Raw genomic sequence first — 19,132 nt, 5'->3', positions numbered from 1 at the left:
TGGGACTCGAACCCAGGTCCACTGGCTCGGAAGCCGAGCGCTCTATCCATTCGGCTATCGGAGCTCCGTCGGTTGGAGTCTTAAGCATAAAAAAAAAACAAAAAATGCACCTCGGTTATAACTGATTTAAGCACTTCGAAGTCTACGGGTAGAATAATTAAACTGACATAGAATTTCCTTCCCTACGCAAATAATCCATGTTCGCGAAAGGAAGGAGTTTAAAAAGAAAAAAAATACTTTTCAGTTTCGAGGAATCAAATACACATCGACGATTTTCGTTCCGACTGGGACTCAACCCAGGTCCACTGGCTCGGAAGCCGAGCGCTCTATCCATTCGGCTATCGGAGCTCCGTCGGTTGGAGTCTTAAGCATAAAAAAAACAAAAAATGCACCTCGGTTATAACTGATTTAAGCACTTCGAAGTCTACGGGTAGAATAATTAAACTGACATAGAATTTCCTTCCCTACGCAAATAATCCATGTTCGCGAAAGGAAGGAGTTTAAAAAGAAAAAAAAATACTTTTCAGTTTCGAGGAATCAAAAACACATCGACGATTTTCGTTCCGACTGGGACTCGAACCCAGGTCCACTGGCTCGGAAGCCGAGCGCTCTATCCATTCGGCTATCGGAGCTCCGTCGGTTGGAGTCTTAAGCATAAAAAAAAACAAAAAATGCACCTCGGTTATAACTGATTTAAGCACTTCGAAGTCTACGGGTAGAATAATTAAACTGACATAGAATTTCCTTCCCTACGCAAATAATCCATGTTCGCAAAAGGAAGGAATTTAAAAAGAAAAAAAATACTTTTCAGTTTCGTGGAATCAAAAACACATCGACGATTTTCGTTCCGACTGGGACTCGAACCCAGGTCCACTGGCTCGGAAGCCGAGCGCTCTAGCCATTGGGCTATCGGAGCTCTGTCGGTCGGAGTCTTAAGCATAATAAAAACAAAAAATGCACCTCGGTTATAACTGATTTAAGCACTTCGAAGTCTACGGGTAGAATAATTAAACTGACATAGAATTTCCTTCCCTACGCAAATAATCCATATTCGCAAAAGGAAGGAATTTAAAAAGAAAAAAAATAATTTTCAGTTTCTAGGAATCAAAAACACATCGACGATTTTCGACCCGACTGGGACTCGAACCCAAGCCCACTGGCTCGGAAGCCGAGCTCTCTAGCCATTGGGCTATCGGAGCTCTGTCGGTCGGTGTCTTAAGCATAATAAAAACAAAAAATGCACCTCGGTTATAACTGATTTAAGCACTTCGAAGTCTACGGGTAGAATAATTAAACTGACATAGAATTTCCTTCCTTACGCAAATAATCCATGTTCGCAAAGGGAAGGAATTTAAAAAGAAAAAAAATAATTTTCAGTTTCGAGGAATCAAAAACACATCGACGATTTTCGTTCCGACTGGGACTCGAACCCAAGTCCACTGTCCCGGAAGCCGAGCGCTCTAGCCATTGGGCTATCGGAGCTCTGTCGGTCAGAGTCTTAAGCATAATAAAAACAAAAAATGCACCTCGGTTACAACTGATTTAAGCACTTAGAAGTCTACGGGTAGAATAATTAAACTGACATAGAATATCCTTCCCTACGCAAATAATCCATGTTCGCAAAAGGAAGGAATTTAAAAAGAAAAAAAAATAATTTTAAGTTTCGAGGAATCAAAAACACATCGACGATTTTCGTTCCGACTGGGACTCGAACCCAGGCCCACTGGCTCGGAAAGCGAGCGCTCTAGCCATTGGGCTATCGGAGCTCTGTCTGTCGGAGTCTTAAGCATAAAAAAAACAAATAATGCACCTCGGTTATAACTGAGTCAAGCACTTCGAAGTCTACGGGTAGAACAATTAAACTGACATAGAATTTTCTTCCCTACGCAAATAATCCATGTTCGCAAAAGGAAGGAATTTAAAAAGAAGAAACATGATTTTCAGTTTCGAGGAATCAAAAACACATCGACGAATTTCGTTCCGACTGGAATTTGAACCCAGGTCCACTGGCTCGGAAGCCGAGCGCTCTAGCCATTGGGCTATCGGAGCTCTGTCGGTCGGAGTCTTAAGCATAATAAAAACAAAAAATGCACCTCGGTTATAACTGATTTAAGCACTTCGAAGTCTACGGGTTGAATAATTAAACTGACATAGAATTTCCTTCCCTACGCAAATAATCCATGTTCGCAAAAGGAAGGAATTTAAAAAGAAAAAAAATTTCAGTTTCGAGGAATCAAAAACACATCGACGATTTTCGTTCCGACTGGGACTCGAACCCAGGTCCACTGGCTCGGAAGCCGAGCGCTCTAGCCATTGGGCTATCGGAGCTCTGTCGGTCGGAGTCTTAAGCATAATAAAAACAAAAAATGCACCTCGGTTATAACTGATTTAAGCACTTCGAAGTCTACGGGTAGAATAATTAAACTGACATAGAATTTCCTTCCCGACGCAAATAATCCATGTTCGCAAAAGGAAGGAATTTAAAAAGAAAAAAAATAATTTTCAGTTTCGAGGAATCAAAAACACATCGACGAATTTCGTTCCGACTGGGACTCGAACCCAGGTCCACTGGCTCGCAAGCCGAGCGCTCTATCCATTGGGCTATCCGAGCTCTGTCGGTCGGAGTCTTAAGCATAAAAAAAACAAAAAATGCACCTCGGTTATAACTGATTTAAGCACTTCGAAGTCTACGGGTAGAATAATTAAACTGACATAGAATTTCCTTCCTTACGCAAATAATCCATGTTCGCAAAGGGAAGGAATTTAAAAAGAAAAAAAATAATTTTCAGTTTCGAGGAATCAAAAACACATCGACGATTTTCGTTCCGACTGGGACTCGAACCCAAGTCCACTGTCCCGGAAGCCGAGCGCTCTAGCCATTGGGCTATCGGAGCTCTGTCGGTCAGAGTCTTAAGCATAATAAAAACAAAAAATGCACCTCGGTTACAACTGATTTAAGCACTTAGAAGTCTACGGGTAGAATAATTAAACTGACATAGAATATCCTTCCCTACGCAAATAATCCATGTTCGCAAAAGGAAGGAATTTAAAAAGAAAAAAAAATAATTTTCAGTTTCGAGGAATCAAAAACACATCGACGATTTTCGTTCCGACTGGGACTCGAACCCAGGCCCACTGGCTCGGAAAGCGAGCGCTCTAGCCATTGGGCTATCGGAGCTCTGTCTGTCGGAGTCTTAAGCATAAAAAAAAACAAATAATGCACCTCGGTTATAACTGAGTCAAGCACTTCGAAGTCTACGGGTAGAACAATTAAACTGACATAGAATTTTCTTCCCTACGCAAATAATCCATGTTCGCAAAAGGAAGGAATTTAAAAAGAAGAAACATGATTTTCAGTTTCGAGGAATCAAAAACACATCGACGAATTTCGTTCCGACTGGAATTTGAACCCAGGTCCACTGGCTCGGAAGCCGAGCGCTCTAGCCATTGGGCTATCGGAGCTCTGTCGGTCGGAGTCTTAAGCATAATAAAAACAAAAAATGCACCTCGGTTATAACTGATTTAAGCACTTCGAAGTCTACGGGTTGAATAATTAAACTGACATAGAATTTCCTTCCCTACGCAAATAATCCATGTTCGCAAAAGGAAGGAATTTAAAAAGAAAAAAAAATTTCAGTTTCGAGGAATCAAAAACACATCGACGATTTTCGTTCCGACTGGGACTCGAACCCAGGTCCACTGGCTCGGAAGCCGAGCGCTCTAGCCATTGGGCTATCGGAGCTCTGTCGGTCGGAGTCTTAAGCATAATAAAAACAAAAAATGCACCTCGGTTATAACTGATTTAAGCACTTCGAAGTCTACGGGTAGAATAATTAAACTGACATAGAATTTCCTTCCCGACGCAAATAATCCATGTTCGCAAAAGGAAGGAATTTAAAAAGAAAAAAAATAATTTTCAGTTTCGAGGAATCAAAAACACATCGACGAATTTCGTTCCGACTGGGACTCGAACCCAGGTCCACTGGCTCGCAAGCCGAGCGCTCTATCCATTGGGCTATCCGAGCTCTGTCGGTCGGAGTCTTAAGCATAAAAAAAACAAAAAATGCACCTCGGTTATAACTGATTTAAACACTTCGAAGTCTACGGGTAGAATAATTAAACTGACATAGAATTTCCTTCCCTACGCAAATAATCCATGTTCGCAAAAGGAAGGAATTTAAAAGGAAAAAAAATAATTTTCAGTTTCGAGGAATCAAAAACACATCGACGATTTTCGTTCCGACTGGGACTCGTACCCAGGTCCACTGGCTCGGAAGCCGAGCGCTCTAGACATTGGGCTATCGGAGCTCTGTCGGTCGGAGTCTTAAGCATAAAAAAAGCAAATAATGCACCTCGGTTATAACTGATTCAAGCACTTCGAAGTCTACGGGTAGAATAATTAAACTGACATAGAATTTTCTTCCCTACGCAAATAATCCATGTTCGCAAAAGGAAGGAATTTAAAAAGAAAAAAAATAATTTTCAGTTTCGAGGAATCAAAAACACATCGACGAATTTCGTTCCGACTGGGACTCGAACCCAGGTCCACTGGCTCGCAAGCCGAGCGCTCTATCCATTGGGCTATCCGAGCTCTGTCGGTCGGAGTCTTAAGCATAAAAAAAACAAAAAATGCACCTCGGTTATAACTGATTTAAACACTTCGAAGTCTACGGGTAGAATAATTAAACTGACATAGAATTTCCTTCCCTACGCAAATAATCCATGTTCGCAAAAGGAAGGAATTTAAAAAGAAAAAAAATAATTTTCAGTTTCGAGGAATCAAAAACACATCGACGATTTTCGTTCCGACTGGGACTCGTACCCAGGTCCACTGGCTCGGAAGCCGAGCGCTCTAGACATTGGGCTATCGGAGCTCTGTCGGTCGGAGTCTTAAGCATAAAAAAAAAGCAAATAATGCACCTCGGTTATAACTGATTCAAGCACTTCGAAGTCTACGGGTAGAATAATTAAACTGACATAGAATTTTCTTCCCTACGCAAATAATCCATGTTCGCAAAAGGAAGGACTTTAAAAAGAAAAAAAATAATTTTCAGTTTCGTGGAATCAAAAACACATCGACGAATTTCGTTCCGACTGGGACTCGAACCCAGGTCCACTGGCTCGGAAGCGGAGCGCTCTAGACATTGGGCTATCGGAGCTCTGTCGGTCGGAGTCTTAAGCATAATAAAAACAAAAAATGCACCTCGGTTATAACTGATTTAAGCACTTCGAAGTCTACGGGTAGAATAATTAAACTGACATAGAATTTCCTTCCCTACGCAAATAATCCATGTTCGCAAAAGGAAGGAATTTAAAAAGAAAAAAAAATAATTTTCAGTTTCGAGGAATCAAAAACACATCGACGATTTTCGTTCCGACTGGGACTCGAACCCAGGCCCACTGGCTCGGAAAGCGAGCGCTCTAGCCATTGGGCTATCGGAGCTCTGTCGGTCGGAGTCTTAAGCATAAAAAAAACAAATAATGCACCTCGGTTATAACTGATTCAAGCACTTCGAAGTCTACGGGTAGAATAATTAAACTGACATAGAATTTTCTTCCCTACGCAAATAATCCATGTTCGCAAAGGGAAGGAATTTAAAAAGAAGAAACATGATTTTCAGTTTCGAAGAATCAAAAACACATCGACGAATTTCGTTCCGACTGGGACTCGAACCCAGGCCCACTGGCTCGGAAAGCGAGCGCTCTAGCCATTGGGGTATCGGAGCTCTGTCGGTCGGAGTCTTAAGCATAAAAAAAAGCAAATAATGCACCTCGGTTATAACTGATTCAAGCACTTCGAAGTCTACGGGTAGAATAATTAAACTGACATAGAATTTCCTTCCCTACGCAAATAATCCATGTTCGCAAAAGGAAGGAATTTAAAAAGAAAAAAAATACTTTTCAGTTTCGAGGAATCAAAAACACATCGACGATTTTCGTTCCGACTGGGACTCGAACCCAGGTCCACTGGCTCGGAAGCCGAGCGCTCTATCCATTCGGCTATCGGAGCTCCGTCGGTTGGAGTCTTAAGCATAAAAAAAACAAAAAATGCACCTCGGTTATAACTGATTTAAGCACTTCGAAGTCTACGGGTAGAATAATTAAACTGACATAGAATTTCCTTCCCTACGCAAATAATCCATGTTCGCAAAAGGAAGGAATTTAAAAAGAAAAAAAATAATTTTCAGTTTCGAGGAATCAAAAACACGTCGACGATTTTCGTTCCGACTGGGACTCGAACCCAGGTCCACTGGCTTGGAAGCCGAGCGCTCTAGCCATTGGGCTATCGGAGCTCTGTCGGTCGGAGTCTTAAGCATAATAAAAACAAAAAATGCACCTCGGTTATAACTGATTTAAGCACTTCGAAGTCTACGGGTAGAATAATTAAACTGACATAGAATTTCCTTCCCTACGCAAATAATCCATGTTCGCAAAAGGAAGGAATTTAAAAAGAAAAAAAATAATTTTCAGTTTCGAGGAATCAAATACACATCGACGATTTTCGTTCCGACTGGGACTCGAACCCAGGTCCACTGGCTCGGAAGCCGAGCGCTCTATCCATTGGGCTATCGGAGCTCTGTCGGTCGGAGTCTTAAGCATAAAAAAAACAAAAAATGCACCTCGGTTATAACTGATTTAAGCACTTCGAAGTCTACGGGTAGAATAATTAAACTGACATAGAATTTCCTTCCCTACGCAAATAATCCATGTTCGCGAAAGGAAGGAGTTTAAAAAGAAAAAAAATACTTTTCAGTTTCGAGGAATCAAAAACACATCGACGATTTTCGTTCCGACTGGGACTCGAACCCAGGTCCACTGGCTCGGAAGCCGAGCGCTCTATCCATTCGGCTATCGGAGCTCCGTCGGTTGGAGTCTTAAGCATAAAAAAAAACAAAAAATGCACCTCGGTTATAACTGATTTAAGCACTTCGAAGTCTACGGGTAGAATAATTAAACTGACATAGAATTTCCTTCCCTACGCAAATAATCCATGTTCGCAAAGGGAAGGACTTTAAAAAGAAAAAAAATAATTTTCCGTTTCGTGGAATCAAAAACACATCGACGAATTTCGTTCCGACTGGGACTCGAACCCAGGTCCACTGGCTCGGAAGCGGAGCGCTCTAGACATTGGGCTATCGGAGCTCTGTCGGTCGGAGTCTTAAGCATAAAAAAAGCAAATAATGCACCTCGGTTATAACTGATTCAAGCACTTCGAAGTCTACGGGTAGAATAATTAAACTGACATAGAATTTCCTTCCCTACGCAAATGATCCATGTTCGCAAAAGGAAGGAATTTAAAAAGAAAAAAAAAAATTCAGTTTCGAGGAATCAAAAACACATCGACGATATTCGTTCCGACTGGGACTCGAACCCAGGTCCACTGACTCGGAAGCCGAGCGCTCTAGCCGTTGGGCTATCGGAGCTCTGTCGGTCGGAGTCTTAAGCATAATAAAAACAAAAAATGCACCTCGGTTATAACTGATTTAAGCACTTCGAAGTCTACGGGTAGAATAATTAAACTGACATAGAATTTCCTTCCATACGCAAATAATCCATGTTCGCAAAAGGAAGGAATTTAAAAAGAAAAAAAATAATTTTCAGTTTCGAGGAATCAAAAACACATCGACGATTTTCGTTCCGACTGGGACTCGTACCCAGGTCCACTGGCTCGGAAGCCGAGCGCTCTAGACATTGGGCTATCGGAGCTCTGTCGGTCGGAGTCTTAAGCATAAAAAAAAGCAAATAATGCACCTCGGTTATAACTGATTCAAGCACTTCGAAGTCTACGGGTAGAATAATTAAACTGACATAGAATTTTCTTCCCTACGCAAATAATCCATGTTCGCAAAAGGAAGGACTTTAAAAAGAAAAAAAATAATTTTCAGTTTCGTGGAATCAAAAACACATCGACGAATTTCGTTCCGACTGGGACTCGAACCCAGGTCCACTGGCTCGGAAGCGGAGCGCTCTAGACATTGGGCTATCGGAGCTCTGTCGGTCGGAGTCTTAAGCATAATAAAAACAAAAAATGCACCTCGGTTATAACTGATTTAAGCACTTCGAAGTCTACGGGTAGAATAATTAAACTGACATAGAATTTCCTTCCCTACGCAAATAATCCATGTTCGCAAAAGGAAGGAATTTAAAAAGAAAAAAAAATAATTTTCAGTTTCGAGGAATCAAAAACACATCGACGATTTTCGTTCCGACTGGGACTCGAACCCAGGCCCACTGGCTCGGAAAGCGAGCGCTCGGCTCGGAAAGCGAGCGCTCTAGCCATTGGGCTATCGGAGCTCTGTCGGTCGGAGTCTTAAGCATAAAAAAAAACAAATAATGCACCTCGGTTATAACTGATTCAAGCACTTCGAAGTCTACGGGTAGAATAATTAAACTGACATAGAATTTTCTTCCCTACGCAAATAATCCATGTTCGCAAAGGGAAGGAATTTAAAAAGAAGAAACATGATTTTCAGTTTCGAAGAATCAAAAACACATCGACGAATTTCGTTCCGACTGGGACTCGAACCCAGGCCCACTGGCTCGGAAAGCGAGCGCTCTAGCCATTGGGGTATCGGAGCTCTGTCGGTCGGAGTCTTAAGCATAAAAAAAAGCAAATAATGCACCTCGGTTATAACTGATTCAAGCACTTCGAAGTCTACGGGTAGAATAATTAAACTGACATAGAATTTCCTTCCCTACGCAAATAATCCATGTTCGCAAAAGGAAGGAATTTAAAAAGAAAAAAAATACTTTTCAGTTTCGAGGAATCAAAAACACATCGACGATTTTCGTTCCGACTGGGACTCGAACCCAGGTCCACTGGCTCGGAAGCCGAGCGCTCTATCCATTCGGCTATCGGAGCTCCGTCGGTTGGAGTCTTAAGCATAAAAAAAACAAAAAATGCACCTCGGTTATAACTGATTTAAGCACTTCGAAGTCTACGGGTAGAATAATTAAACTGACATAGAATTTCCTTCCCTACGCAAATAATCCATGTTCGCAAAAGGAAGGAATTTAAAAAGAAAAAAAATAATTTTCAGTTTCGAGGAATCAAAAACACATCGACGATTTTCGTTCCGACTGGGACTCGTACCCAGGTCCACTGGCTCGGAAGCCGAGCGCTCTAGACATTGGGCTATCGGAGCTCTGTCGGTCGGAGTCTTAAGCATAAAAAAAACAAAAAATGCACCTCGGTTATAACTGATTTAAGCACTTCGAAGTCTACGGGTAGAATAATTAAACTGACATAGAATTTCCTTCCCTACGCAAATAATCCATGTTCGCGAAAGGAAGGAGTTTAAAAAGAAAAAAAATACTTTTCAGTTTCGAGGAATCAAAAACACATCGACGATTTTCGTTCCGACTGGGACTCGAACCCAGGTCCACTGGCTCGGAAGCCGAGCGCTCTATCCATTCGGCTATCGGAGCTCCGTCGGTTGGAGTCTTAAGCATAAAAAAAAACAAAAAATGCACCTCGGTTATAACTGATTTAAGCACTTCGAAGTCTACGGGTAGAATAATTAAACTGACATAGAATTTCCTTCCCTACGCAAATAATCCATGTTCGCAAAGGGAAGGACTTTAAAAAGAAAAAAAATAATTTTCCGTTTCGTGGAATCAAAAACACATCGACGAATTTCGTTCCGACTGGGACTCGAACCCAGGTCCACTGGCTCGGAAGCGGAGCGCTCTAGACATTGGGCTATCGGAGCTCTGTCGGTCGGAGTCTTAAGCATAAAAAAAAGCAAATAATGCACCTCGGTTATAACTGATTCAAGCACTTCGAAGTCTACGGGTAGAATAATTAAACTGACATAGAATTTCCTTCCCTACGCAAATGATCCATGTTCGCAAAAGGAAGGAATTTAAAAAGAAAAAAAAAATTCAGTTTCGAGGAATCAAAAACACATCGACGATTTTCGTTCCGACTGGGACTCGAACCCAGGTCCACTGACTCGGAAGCCGAGCGCTCTAGCCGTTGGGCTATCGGAGCTCTGTCGGTCGGAGTCTTAAGCATAATAAAAACAAAAAATGCACCTCGGTTATAACTGATTTAAGCACTTCGAAGTCTACGGGTAGAATAATTAAACTGACATAGAATTTCCTTCCATACGCAAATAATCCATGTTCGCAAAAGGAAGGACTTTAAAAAGAAAAAAAATAATTTTCAGTTTCGAGGAATCAAAAACACATCGACGAATTTCGTTCCGACTGGGACTCGAACCCAGGTCCACTGGCTCAGAAGCCGATCGCTCTTTGCATTGGGCTATCGGAGCTCTGTCGGTCGGAGTCTTATGCATAAAAAAAACAAAAAATGCACCTCGGTTATAACTGATTTAAGCACTTCGAAGTCTACGTGTAGAATAATTAAACTGACATAGAATTTCCTTCCATACGCAAATAATCCATGTTCGCAAAAGGAAGGACTTTAAAAAGAAAAAAAATAATTTTCAGTTTCGAGGAATCAAAAACACATCGACGAATTTCGTTCCGACTGGGACTCGTACCCAGGTCCACTGGCTCGGAAGCCGAGCGCTCTATCCATTGGGCTATCGGAGCTCTGTCGGTCGGAGTCTTAAGCATAAAAAAACAAAAAATGCACCTCGGTTATAACTGATTTAAGCACTTCGAAGTCTACGGGTAGAATAATTAAACTGACATCGAATTTCCTTCCCTACGCAAATAATCCATGTTCGCAAAAGGAAGGAATTTAAAAAGAAAAAAAATAATTTTCAGTTTCGAGGAATCAAAAACACATCGACGATTTTCGTTCCGACTGGGACTCGAACCCAAGTCCACTGGCTCGGAAGCCGAGCGCTCTAGCCATTGGGCTATCGGAGCTCTGTCGGTCGGAGTCTTAAGCATAATAAAAACAAAAAATGCACCTCGGTTATAACTGATTTAAGCACTTCGAAGTCTACGTTTAGAATAATTAAACTGACATAGAATTTCCTTCCCTACGCAAATAATCCATGTTCGCAAAAGGAAGGAATTTAAAAAGAAAAAAAATAATTTTCAGTTTCGAGGAATCAAAAACACATCGACGATTTTCGTTCCGACTGGGACTCGAACCCAGGTCCACTGGCTCGGAAGCCGAGCGCTCTAGCCACTGGGCTATCGGAGCTCTGTCGGTCGGAGTCTTAAGCATAATAAAAACAAAAAATGCACCTCGGTTATAACTGATTTAAGCACTTCGAAGTCTACGGGTAGAAAAATTAAACTGTCATAGAATTTCCTTCCCTACGCAAATAATCCATGTTCGCAAAAGGAAGGAATTTAAAAAGAAAAAAAATAATTTTCAGTTTCGAGGAATCAAAAACAACATCGTCGAATTTCGTTCCGACTGAGACTCGAACCCAGGCCCACTGGCTCGGAAAGAGAGCGCTCTACCCATTGGGGTATCGGAGCTCTGTCGGTCGGAGTCTTAAGCATAAAAAAAACAAAAAATGCAACTCGGTTATAACTGATTGAAGCACTTCGAAGTCTACGGGTAGAATAATTAAACTGACATAGAATTATCTTCCCTACGCAAATAATCCATGTTCGCAAAAGGAAGGAATTTAAAAAGAAAAAAAAAATTTCAGTTTCGAGGAATCAAAAACACATCGACGATTTTCGTTCCGACTGGGACTCGTACCCAGGTCCACTGGCTCGGAAGCCGAGCGCTCTAGCCATTGTGCTATCGGAGCTCTGTCGGTCGGGGTCTTAAGCATAATAAAAGCAAAAAATGCACCTCGGTTTTAACGGATTTAAGCACTTCGAAGTCTACGGGTAGAATAATTAAACTGACATAGAATTTCCTTCCCTACGCAAATAATCCATGTTTGCAAAAGGAAGGAATTTAAAAAGAAAAAAAATAATTTTCAGTTTCGAGGAATCAAAAACACATCGACGATTTTCGTTCCGACTGGGACTCGAACCCAGGTCCACTGGCTCGGAAGCCGAGCGCTCTAGCCATTGAGCTATCGGAGCTCTGTCGGTCGGAGTCTTAAGCATAATAAAAACAAAAAATGCACCTCGGTTATAACTGATTTAAGCACTTCGAAGTCTACGGGTAGAATAATTAAACTGACATAGAACTTCCTTCCCTACGCAAATAATCCATGTTCGCAAAAGGAAGGAATTTAAAAAGAAAAAAAAATAATTTTCAGTTTCGAGGAATCAAAAACACATCGACGATTTTCTTTCCGACTGGGACTCGAACCCAGGTCCACTAGCTCGGAAGCCGAGCGCTCTAGCCATTGGGCTATCGGAGCTCTGTCGGTCGGAGTCTTAAGCATAATAAAAACAAAAAATGCACCTCGGTTATTACTGATTTAAGCACTTCGAAGTCTACGGGTAGAATAATTAAACTGACATAGAATTTCCTTCCCTACGCAAATATTCCATGTTCGCAAAAGGAAGGAATTTAAAAAGAAAAAAAAATAATTTTCAGTTTCGAGGAATCAAAAACGCATCGACGATTTTCGATCCGACTGGGACTCGAACCCAAGTCCACTGGCTCGGAAGCCGAGCGCTGTAGCCATTGGGCTATTGGAGCTCTGTCGGTCGGAGTCTTAAGCATAATAAAAACAAAAAATGCACCTCGGTTATAACTGAGTTAAGCACTTCGAAGTCTACGGGTAGAATAATTAAACTGACATAGAATTTCCTTCCATACGCAAATAATCCATGTTCGCAAAAGGAAGGAATTTAAAAAGAAAAAAAAAATTCAGTTTCGAGGAATCAAAAACACATCGACGATTTTCGTTCCGACTGGGACTCGAACCCAGGTCCACTGACTCGGAAGCCGAGCGCTCTAGCCGTTGGGCTATCGGAGCTCTGTCGGTCGGAGTCTTAAGCATAATAAAAACAAAAAATGCACCTCGGTTATAACTGATTTAAGCACTTCGAAGTCTACGGGTAGAATAATTAAACTGACATAGAATTTCCTTCCATACGCAAATAATCCATGTTCGCAAAAGGAAGGACTTTAAAAAGAAAAAAAATAATTTTCAGTTTCGAGGAATCAAAAACACATCGACGAATTTCGTTCCGACTGGGACTCGAACCCAGGTCCACTGGCTCAGAAGCCGATCGCTCTTTGCATTGGGCTATCGGAGCTCTGTCGGTCGGAGTCTTATGCATAAAAAAAACAAAAAATGCACCTCGGTTATAACTGATTTAAGCACTTCGAAGTCTACGTGTAGAATAATTAAACTGACATAGAATTTCCTTCCATACGCAAATAATCCATGTTCGCAAAAGGAAGGACTTTAAAAAGAAAAAAAATAATTTTCAGTTTCGAGGAATCAAAAACACATCGACGAATTTCGTTCCGACTGGGACTCGTACCCAGGTCCACTGGCTCGGAAGCCGAGCGCTCTATCCATTGGGCTATCGGAGCTCTGTCGGTCGGAGTCTTAAGCATAAAAAAACAAAAAATGCACCTCGGTTATAACTGATTTAAGCACTTCGAAGTCTACGGGTAGAATAATTAAACTGACATCGAATTTCCTTCCCTACGCAAATAATCCATGTTCGCAAAAGGAAGGAATTTAAAAAGAAAAAAAATAATTTTCAGTTTCGAGGAATCAAAAACACATCGACGATTTTCGTTCCGACTGGGACTCGAACCCAAGTCCACTGGCTCGGAAGCCGAGCGCTCTAGCCATTGGGCTATCGGAGCTCTGTCGGTCGGAGTCTTAAGCATAATAAAAACAAAAAATGCACCTCGGTTATAACTGATTTAAGCACTTCGAAGTCTACGTTTAGAATAATTAAACTGACATAGAATTTCCTTCCCTACGCAAATAATCCATGTTCGCAAAAGGAAGGAATTTAAAAAGAAAAAAAATAATTTTCAGTTTCGAGGAATCAAAAACACATCGACGATTTTCGTTCCGACTGGGACTCGAACCCAGGTCCACTGGCTCGGAAGCCGAGCGCTCTAGCCACTGGGCTATCGGAGCTCTGTCGGTCGGAGTCTTAAGCATAATAAAAACAAAAAATGCACCTCGGTTATAACTGATTTAAGCACTTCGAAGTCTACGGGTAGAAAAATTAAACTGTCATAGAATTTCCTTCCCTACGCAAATAATCCATGTTCGCAAAAGGAAGGAATTTAAAAAGAAAAAAAATAATTTTCAGTTTCGAGGAATCAAAAACAACATCGTCGAATTTCGTTCCGACTGAGACTCGAACCCAGGCCCACTGGCTCGGAAAGAGAGCGCTCTACCCATTGGGGTATCGGAGCTCTGTCGGTCGGAGTCTTAAGCATAAAAAAAACAAAAAATGCAACTCGGTTATAACTGATTGAAGCACTTCGAAGTCTACGGGTAGAATAATTAAACTGACATAGAATTATCTTCCCTACGCAAATAATCCATGTTCGCAAAAGGAAGGAATTTAAAAAGAAAAAAAAAATTTCAGTTTCGAGGAATCAAAAACACATCGACGATTTTCGTTCCGACTGGGACTCGTACCCAGGTCCACTGGCTCGGAAGCCGAGCGCTCTAGCCATTGTGCTATCGGAGCTCTGTCGGTCGGGGTCTTAAGCATAATAAAAGCAAAAAATGCACCTCGGTTATAACGGATTTAAGCACTTCGAAGTCTACGGGTAGAATAATTAAACTGACATAGAATTTCCTTCCCTACGCAAATAATCCATGTTTGCAAAAGGAAGGAATTTAAAAAGAAAAAAAATAATTTTCAGTTTCGAGGAATCAAAAACACATCGACGATTTTCGTTCCGACTGGGACTCGAACCCAGGTCCACTGGCTCGGAAGCCGAGCGCTCTAGCCATTGAGCTATCGGAGCTCTGTCGGTCGGAGTCTTAAGCATAATAAAAACAAAAAATGCACCTCGGTTATAACTGATTTAAGCACTTCGAAGTCTACGGGTAGAATAATTAAACTGACATAGAACTTCCTTCCCTACGCAAATAATCCATGTTCGCAAAAGGAAGGAATTTAAAAAGAAAAAAAAAATAATTTTCAGTTTCGAGGAATCAAAAACACATCGACGATTTTCTTTCCGACTGGGACTCGAACCCAGGTCCACTAGCTCGGAAGCCGAGCGCTCTAGCCATTGGGCTATCGGAGCTCTGTCGGTCGGAGTCTTAAGCATAATAAAAACAAAAAATGCACCTCGGTTATTACTGATTTAAGCACTTCGAAGTCTACGGGTAGAATAATTAAACTGACATAGAATTTCCTTCCCTACGCAAATATTCCATGTTCGCAAAAGGAAGGAATTTAAAAAGAAAAAAAAATAATTTTCAGTTTCGAGGAATCAAAAACGCATCGACGATTTTCGATCCGACTGGGACTCGAACCCAAGTCCACTGGCTCGGAAGCCGAGCGCTGTAGCCATTGGGCTATTGGAGCTCTGTCGGTCGGAGTCTTAAGCATAATAAAAACAAAAAATGCACCTCGGTTATAACTGAGTTAAGCACTTCGAAGTCTACGGGTAGAATAATTAAACTGACATAGAATTTCCTTACCTACGCAAATAATCCATGTTCGCAAAAGGAAGGAATTTAAAAAGAAAAAAAAAATTTCAGTTTCGAGGAATCAAAAACACATCGACGATTTTCGTTCCGACTGGGACTCGAACCCAAGTCCACTGGCTCGGAAGCCGAGCGCTCTAGCCATTGGGCTATCGGAGCTCTGTCGGTCGGAGTCTTAAGCATAATAAAAACAAAAAATGCACCTCGGTTATAACTGATTTAAGCACTTCGAAGTCTACGGGTAGAATAATTAAACTGACATAGAATTTCCTTCCCTACGCAAATAATCCATGTTCGCAAAAGGAAGGAATTTAAAAAGAAAAAAAATAATTTTCAGTTTCGAGGAATCAAAAACACATCGACGATTTTCGCTCCGACTGGGACTCGAACCCAAGTCCACTGGCTCGGAAGCCGAGCGCTCTAGCCATTGGGCTATCGGAGCTCTGTCGGTCGGAGTCTTAAGCATAATAAAAACAAAAAATGCACCTCGGTTATAACTGATTTAAGCACTTCGAAGTCTACGGGTAGAATAATTAAACTGACATAGAATTTCCTTCCCTACGCAAATAATCCATGTTCGCAAAAGGAAGGAATTTAAAAAGAAAAAAAATAATTTTCAGTTTCAAGGAATCAAAAACACATCGACGAATTTCGTTCCGACTGGGACTCGAACCCAGGCCCACTGGCTCGGAAAGCGAGCGCTCTAGCCATTGTGCACTCGGAGCTCTGTCGGTCGGAGTCTTAAGCATAAAAAAAACAAAAAATGCACCTCGGTTATAACTGATTTAAGCACTTCGAAGTCTACGGGTAGAATAATTAAACTGACATAGAATTATCTTCCCTACGCAAATAATCCATGTTCGCAAAAGGAAGGAATTTAAAAGTAAAAAAAAAAAATTCAGTTTCGAGGAATCAAAAACACATCGACGATTTTCGTTCCGACTGGGACTCGTACCCAGGTCCACTGGCTCGGAAGACGAGCGCTCTAGCCATTGGGCTATCGGAGCTCTGTCGGTCGGAGTCTTAAGCATAATAAAAACAAAAAATGCACCTCGGTTATAACTGATTTAAGCACTTCGAAGTCTACGGGTAGAATAATTAAACTGTCATAGAATTTCCTTCCCTACGCAAATAATCCATGTTCGCAAAAGGAAGGAATTTAAAAAAAAAAATAATTTTCAGTTTCGAGGAATCAAAAACACATCGACGATTTTCGTTCCGACTGGGACTCGAACCCAAGTCCACTGGCTCGGAAGCCGAGCGCTCTAGCCATTGGGCTATCGGAGCTCTGTCGGTCGGAGTCTTAAGCATAATAAAAACAAAAAATGCACCTCGGTTATAACTGATTTAAGCACTTCGAAGTCTACGGGTAGAATAATTAAACTGGCATAGAATTTCCTTCCCTACGCAAATAATCCATGTTCGCAAAAGGAAGGAATTTAAAAAGAAAAAAAAATAATTTTCAGTTTCGAGGAATCAAAAACACATCGACAATTTTCGTTCCGACTGGGACTCGAACCCAGGTCCACTGGCTCGGAAGCCGAGCGCTCTAGCCATTGGGCTATCGGAGAACTGTCGGTCGGAGTCTTAACCGTTTACCCGCCAATGTTCCGAAAATGGAACATCATATTTAAGTGAAAATTTTCCCAAGAAATAACGTTAAAATAAACAAGTTTTTTTTAACACAGTTTAGTCTTATTTCAAAGTATTTTTTGATTTCCTGCTTGATTGTTTATATGTTTTCAATTATTTATTGCGATTTTTCAAAGTTGAGTGTTTTTTTCAGCTTTTTGCAACTTTTTCTTATAAAATTTACCAAAAATTGGTTTTTTCAGAAAATGTGATGATATTTATTATAGTTGAGAAAAATACTTCAATATATGATTTTAAAATGCTTGTAGAAATGTACAATGATATTTCCGAAAGGTGTACCCCTTCAAAATAGCATGTTCCAATTTTGGAACATTGGCGCTTTTAGGCAGTCAAATTTCCAAGAAGTAAATCGTTCGACTTCCAAGGGGAAATTTCATTTTTCGTAATATATGTTTCTTTTTTTTTTCTCATTTTGAATGTACTCTGATGTAGATGTTGGCAAAACCAAGTAAGTTTATATTTTGAAAGGATATGAGGTTTCGTTAGCAAAGAAAATAATAACAGTCTTCTGTTTGACGGACTATATGGCTCCGAATCCACACCTGCTCGGACTGCTGCATTGTCACGTAATAATAAAAAATAATATTAGTGAGAGTTTTATTCTTCATATTTTAAATGCAGTTCAATAATTCGCTAGCTTTGTTTTCGGGCGAAAGGAAATTCTGTTTGACGTATACCAACTGTTCATAAATGTTTAAAAATGTTTACAAGAGTTCTTACTGTAGAACAAGCTGTGGCTTATTTAGAGACATTGTCAGATTCGGATTTGTCAGATGTAGATATATGCCAATTACCCCCTGATGAACTAGGCAGTATCACTGAGGAAGAATAGATGTTGACAGAGATGAAATCCTACAATTTTTTGGTTTCTTGCTATTGAGTGGGTACCATTCTGTTCCTTCTGAAGATATGTATTGGAGCAGCGCAGAAGATACATCTGTGCCAATTGTACTAACAGTTATGCCTCAAAATCGTTTTCGAAAAATAAAAAACAACTTTCATTTGATGGACAACCATGAATTAAAACAAAATGACAAACTAAGAAAAGTTTTCCTTATTTACGAAGAATTGTGTAAAAACCCTCAACAATTTGGTGTATTTCATGAAAAATTAAGCATAGATGAATCTATGGTTCCCTACTACGGTCGGCATTCATGTAAAATGTTTATTAGATGAAAACCAATAAGATTCGGCTTCAAAATTTGGATGCTGTGCTCTTCAAGTGGATACCCATATTCCATGGAGATTTATTCAGGCAAAAAAGAAGGATCCCCTGATGTGCAATTAGGATCCAGAGTTGTAAATGATCTATTATCAGTTTTGACTGACACGTCTAAGCATGAAGTATACTTTGATAACTTTTTTACATCATATGACTTAATTTCTCAGCTATCAAAAAAAAAGTGTACGAGCAACAGGAACAATTCGTGAAAACCGAACTGGCCATTGTCCACGGAAATCCAAAAAAGCCCTTTCTAAAGAAGATCGCGGAAATTTTGACTATCGATCTGATGGATCAGTGTACATGTGCAGCTGGAAAGATAATGCAGTGGTTACAGTAGCATCTAATTGTTATACACATGAGCCACTTGCATCTGTAAAATGTTACTCAAATGCGCAGAAATGCAAGATAGATGTGCCACAACCTCATCTTATCAAGAGATACAATGAAGAAATGGGGGGTGTGGACGTCTTGGATAAACTTTTAGGGAGCTACAGACCTCATTTGAGGAGTAAAAAATGGTGGTGGAATCATTTAGTAATGCGCTGAATATTTCAGTTGTAGCTAGTTGGTTACTTCATTGTGATTTACACGAAGTCAAGATGAAGCATTTAGAGTTCCGAAGAGAAATAACAACTCACCTCCTAAGAAGAAAAGTACGAGTGGAAAGTCCTCCAGGGCCTCGTTGTCATTTACATAAACGGTCAAGAATGTCTGACGGACATTATATTGTATCTGCATCCCAAGGACGTTGCGCGGTGTGCAA

General features: G+C 40.7%; 5 non-coding genes across 5 annotated transcripts; all 5 read right to left on the bottom strand.

The window, feature by feature from the left end:
• Positions 1–1,693: 1,693 nt before the first annotated feature.
• Positions 1,694–1,766, bottom strand: Trnag-ucc (transfer RNA glycine (anticodon UCC)). Its single transcript has one exon. It is a non-coding gene; the product is annotated as a tRNA-Gly (tRNA).
• A 1,339-nt stretch (positions 1,767–3,105) lies between these two features.
• Positions 3,106–3,178, bottom strand: Trnag-ucc (transfer RNA glycine (anticodon UCC)). Its single transcript has one exon. It is a non-coding gene; the product is annotated as a tRNA-Gly (tRNA).
• Positions 3,179–5,370: 2,192 nt separating this feature from the next.
• Trnag-ucc (transfer RNA glycine (anticodon UCC)) lies at positions 5,371–5,443 on the bottom strand. The gene has a single exon. It is a non-coding gene; the product is annotated as a tRNA-Gly (tRNA).
• A 6,457-nt stretch (positions 5,444–11,900) lies between these two features.
• On the bottom strand, positions 11,901–11,973 carry Trnag-ucc (transfer RNA glycine (anticodon UCC)). The gene has a single exon. It is a non-coding gene; the product is annotated as a tRNA-Gly (tRNA).
• A 2,754-nt stretch (positions 11,974–14,727) lies between these two features.
• Positions 14,728–14,800, bottom strand: Trnag-ucc (transfer RNA glycine (anticodon UCC)). Its single transcript has one exon. It is a non-coding gene; the product is annotated as a tRNA-Gly (tRNA).
• Between the last annotated feature and the right edge of the window lie 4,332 nt (positions 14,801–19,132).

The sequence above is a fragment of the Uloborus diversus genome, unplaced genomic scaffold (genome assembly GCF_026930045.1).
Source record: "Uloborus diversus isolate 005 unplaced genomic scaffold, Udiv.v.3.1 scaffold_376, whole genome shotgun sequence".
In the NCBI taxonomy this organism is placed as follows: Eukaryota; Metazoa; Arthropoda; class Arachnida; order Araneae; family Uloboridae; genus Uloborus; species Uloborus diversus.
Note: the sequence above shows the minus strand (reverse complement) of the source record. Positions and strands in the feature narration are given on the sequence as shown.